The following is a 4,471-nucleotide window of genomic DNA, read 5'->3' on the forward strand; positions in this document are numbered from 1 at the left end:
CAACCATGTATAATGTTTCCAAGAAGCAGCTGGTAAGTTTGAACTTCCAACCTTGTGATTGCATTCCAGTGCTGATACAGCACCACCAGAAGAAAAGGTTAGAGTGTGAACTATAGGTTTGGGTCATACATCTGAGTCCCATAAAGAAAGAGATCATTTTCTAAGATAAGGTGGGATGAGAATTGGTAACACGTTTGAGTGTTGTTGTGTGCCATCGAGTCATTTCTGATTCATAGCTACCCTGTATGGGGTTTATGAGGAGTGGCTGGTAACCTTGAACCACTAACCTTGTAGTTCAAACTGACGAATTTGATAAGAGTGATGAAAGTTTAAATATATGTTCCTAGGACTCCGAAATGAACTTGTTAGAAATAAGACAATTTATAATGGTTGGAGCAACTACTTGAGTTACACAGGTTGATATCTTAAGAAATAGATGCTGAGATAGAGCTTGTGGTACAAATGTTTACTGGGGATCAACACTCATGAAAAAGTGGAAATTATCAAATGATCTTATTTCAGTCAGTGTGCAAATAAATGAATCATTCATGTAGTTAAAATAAGAGTAACAATATGGATATCAATATTTGTAGGAACACATGTACACACATACACAAAGCATCCTCTCAGTGTAATATTAACCAAATAACCTCATTTGAAGACTAAGGTCAAGTGCCTTTGTTTTTCTCTTTATCTGATGGATTCTTCAAGGGTGAGAATTATCATTTTATGCTCTGCCGGCCATCCCTTGCTTTTTGAAAGCACTCCATAAATAATAATTAATTCAGTCCATTAATAAATATGCATGCATTTACTCATTAAATAATAATTAATGATAACAAAATGAATGAAAATAGTAGAGAACCTTGAAAAAGTTATAAATGAGATATATCTGATTGTAGCTAATAAGGCTTTTTTTAAAATACTTACATTTTAAGACATCCTTGTTCTTTTTATTCATGTTGTAAAGAATATTGCAGCTATATTTTCACTTATGTATCATGCATGTGTGTACATAATGTCTGCTTTTTTGTTGTTATTGCTGTTGCTTGCCATCGAGTCAGTTCTTACTCATAGTTACCCCTATACACAACAGAACAAAACACTGCCTGGTCCTTTGCCATCCTCACAATTGCTGTCATGTTTGAGCCCATTGCTGCTGCCCCTGTGTCAATCTATTTTTTCACTACTTTACATTGACCCTCCATTTTACCAAGCATGATGTCGTTCAGTGACATTTTTAAATTATGAGAGAAGAAGCATTGAAATCCTGGCTTCAAAGATTGTACTGTACTTTTTCCCAACACAGATTTGCTGTTCTTCTACACCATGATACTTTAATATTCTTCTCCAACACCATAATTCAAATGCATTGACTCTTCTATGGTCTTCTTATTCACTGCCCAATTTTCAAATGCATATGAGGTCATTGAAAATATCATGGCTTTGGTCAGGTGCATCTTAGTTCTCAAACTGACATCTTAATTCTTTACTCTTCAACACTTATAAGAGGTATTTTGCAGTAGATTGTCATATAAAGAGAAGCAGCTGTAAACATCCATTAATAATCAGAACAGGGAGTGTATGAAGTATGAATCTAGGAAAATTGGAAATTGTCAAAAATGAAATGAAATGCATAAATATCAATATCATAGGCATTAATGAGCTGAAATGGACTGGTATTGGTCATTTTGAATTTGACAACCACATGGTTTATATGCCAGGAATGACAAATTGAAGAGGAATGGTGTTGCATTCATCATCAAAAAGAACATATCCAGATCAGTCATGAGGTACAACGCTGTCTGTGATAGGATAATATCCATGTACCTACAGGGAAGACCAGTTAATACCACTATTATCCAAATTTACACACAAACCATTAAAGCCAATGAGGATGAAATAGAAGAATTCTACCAACTTCTTCAATATGAAATTGATCAAACATGCAATCAAAGTGTATTGATCATTACTGGTGATTGGAATGCAAAGGTTGGGAGCAAAGAGGAAGGATCAGTAGTTGGAAAATATGGCCTTGGTGATAGAAATGATGCTGGAGAACACATGATAGAATTCTGCAAAACCAATGATTTGTTCATTTCAAATACCTTCTTTAGACAACATAAGAGCTCAGCATACAGGTTAAATAAGTATGGTGAAAGAATACAACCCTGTCACACACCTTTCTTAATTTTAATCCGTTCAGTGTTCCAATGTTCTGTTTGAACAACTGCTTCTTGGTGCAGGTACAGATTCCTCATAAGCACAATTAAGTGTTCTGGAATACTCATACTTCACAATGTTGTCCATAGCTTGTCATGATCCACACAATCAAAAGCCTTTGCGTAGTCAATAAAGCACAGGTAAACATCTTTCTGATATTCTCTGCTTTTAGCCAAGATCCATTGGACATCAGCGATGATATTCCTTGTTCCACAGCCTCTTCTGAACCTCTGTAAGAGCTGTCAATGTATGCTTGCAGCCGTTTCTGTATTACCGTTAGTAAAACTTTACTCATATGGAATATCAAGGAGATTGTCTGATGATTTCTGCATTCTGTTGGGTCACCTCTTTGGAATGGGCACAAACATGGATCTCTTTCAATTAGTCAGCCAGGTAGTCATCTTCCAATTTTTTTGGCAAAAAAGAGTGAGTGCCTCCTGTGCCGCCTCATTTTCTTGAAAGATTTCAAATTTTAGTCCATCAATTCCTGGTGCCTCATTCTTTGCCAATTCCTTCAATGCACCTTGGAGTTCTTCCTCCAGTATCATTGACTCTTGATCATATGCTACCTCTTGAAACAGTTGAACATGAACCATTTCCTTTTGGTACAGTGACTCTGTGTATTCCTTCCATCGTTTCTTGATGCTTTCTGCATCATTCAATATTTGTTCAGAGAATTCCTCAATAATGAAATTCCAGGCTTGAATTTTTTCTTCAGTTTGACCAGCTTGAGAAATGCTGAGCATGTTCTTCGTTTTTGGCTTTCTGACTCCAGATTTTTGCACATTTTGTTGTAATATTTGGCTTATCTTCTCGAGCTAATCTTTGAAATTTTCTGTTCAGCTCTTGTACTCCTCATTTCTTCATTTGCTTTAGCATCTCTATGCTGGAGAACAAGTTTTAGTGTCTCTTCTGGCATTCATTTTGACCTTTTTCTTCTTTATTGTCTTCTTAATGATTTTTGCTTTCTTCATGTATGATGCTCTTGATGTCATCCCACAACTCTTCTGGTCTTCTGTCTTTAGTGTTTAATGTATCAAATCTGTTCCTCAGGTGATCTCTAAATTCAGGTGGGATATATTCAAGGTCATATTTTAGCTCTTTTGGCCTTGTTTTCATTTTCATCAGTTTCAGTTTGAATTTGCATATGAGTGAGTAATTGATGGTCTGTTCCACAGTCTGTCCTGGCCTTGTTTTGACTGATGATATAGTGCTTTTCTATCATCTCTTTCTGCCAATGTAGTCAATTTGATTTCTTTGCATTCCATCTGGTGGGGTCCATATGTATAGTCGTCTCTTATGCTGTGTAAAGAAGGTATTTCAAATGACCAAATCATTGATTTTGCAGATTTTATTTTTTGGCTTTTGACAGTAACAAGTTTATTGCATCATTCAGGTTAGGACATAAACACAAAACACTTTTTAACTTAAGGAGAATAAGAAAACAATGGACAATTGCTAGAATATTACTTACTACAAACTTAACACAGTAAAATCACACTACTCAATCATTTTGGTCATCATCCCAATCTTTCTTCCCACTTGGAAGCTTTGGCTCACCAGCTGGTTTTGCATGATAATCTGATCCACTCTAAGTACAGTGACAGCAGCATTGGTAGTCAGTTTGATAGCCCAATGTTTCCCCAGGTAAGAATCATGAGCACCAGCCTCCAACATGTCCTTTACTGCAGCCTCAATAGCTAATCCAACAATTTTGTTACCTTCTTGATGTACTGCATACAGTGTAGAGATGACTTTATTGGCTTTAACACCTAAATTTTCTGCCAGTGCCCAGTGAATAGCTTCAAATGCCTCAGTAAACTTCTTAATGGCATGCTGTTCAAGACCAGGACGTATCTCTCCATATGATGTAATCTGTTTGGCCAACTCAATTTCTGTTGCTCCACCTCCAGGCACAAGACATTTATCCCTCGTGAGAACTTTGAAAGTGTTAACACCGTCATCTACTGCTCTTTCTATATCATGCATAAGATTGTCAGTAGAGCTTCGAAGTACTATGGTAGAAATGGCACTATCTTCCTTTTCATGCTTAAAAACAATCACCTGTGTGTCTCCAACTTCTGAGAGATAAACACCATGACAATGGCCTATTTCTTTGATGACAGGAGGAGTCAATCTAGAAGAGCTGTAGCACCAACTGTTTTACATAGTCTTCTGAGATCCCATTTTGAATTAAGTCTCACCAACATGATATTGTATTTGTTTGCATAATGAAGAGCCATGTCAG

General features: G+C 36.5%; 1 pseudogene; it reads right to left on the minus strand.

The window, feature by feature from the left end:
- Positions 1–3,727: 3,727 nt before the first annotated feature.
- On the minus strand, positions 3,728–4,466 carry LOC102834368 (annotated as a pseudogene).
- Between the last annotated feature and the right edge of the window lie 5 nt (positions 4,467–4,471).

This window comes from Chrysochloris asiatica, unplaced genomic scaffold, assembly GCF_000296735.1.
Source record: "Chrysochloris asiatica unplaced genomic scaffold, ChrAsi1.0 scaffold00214, whole genome shotgun sequence".
Taxonomy (NCBI): domain Eukaryota; kingdom Metazoa; phylum Chordata; class Mammalia; order Afrosoricida; family Chrysochloridae; genus Chrysochloris; species Chrysochloris asiatica.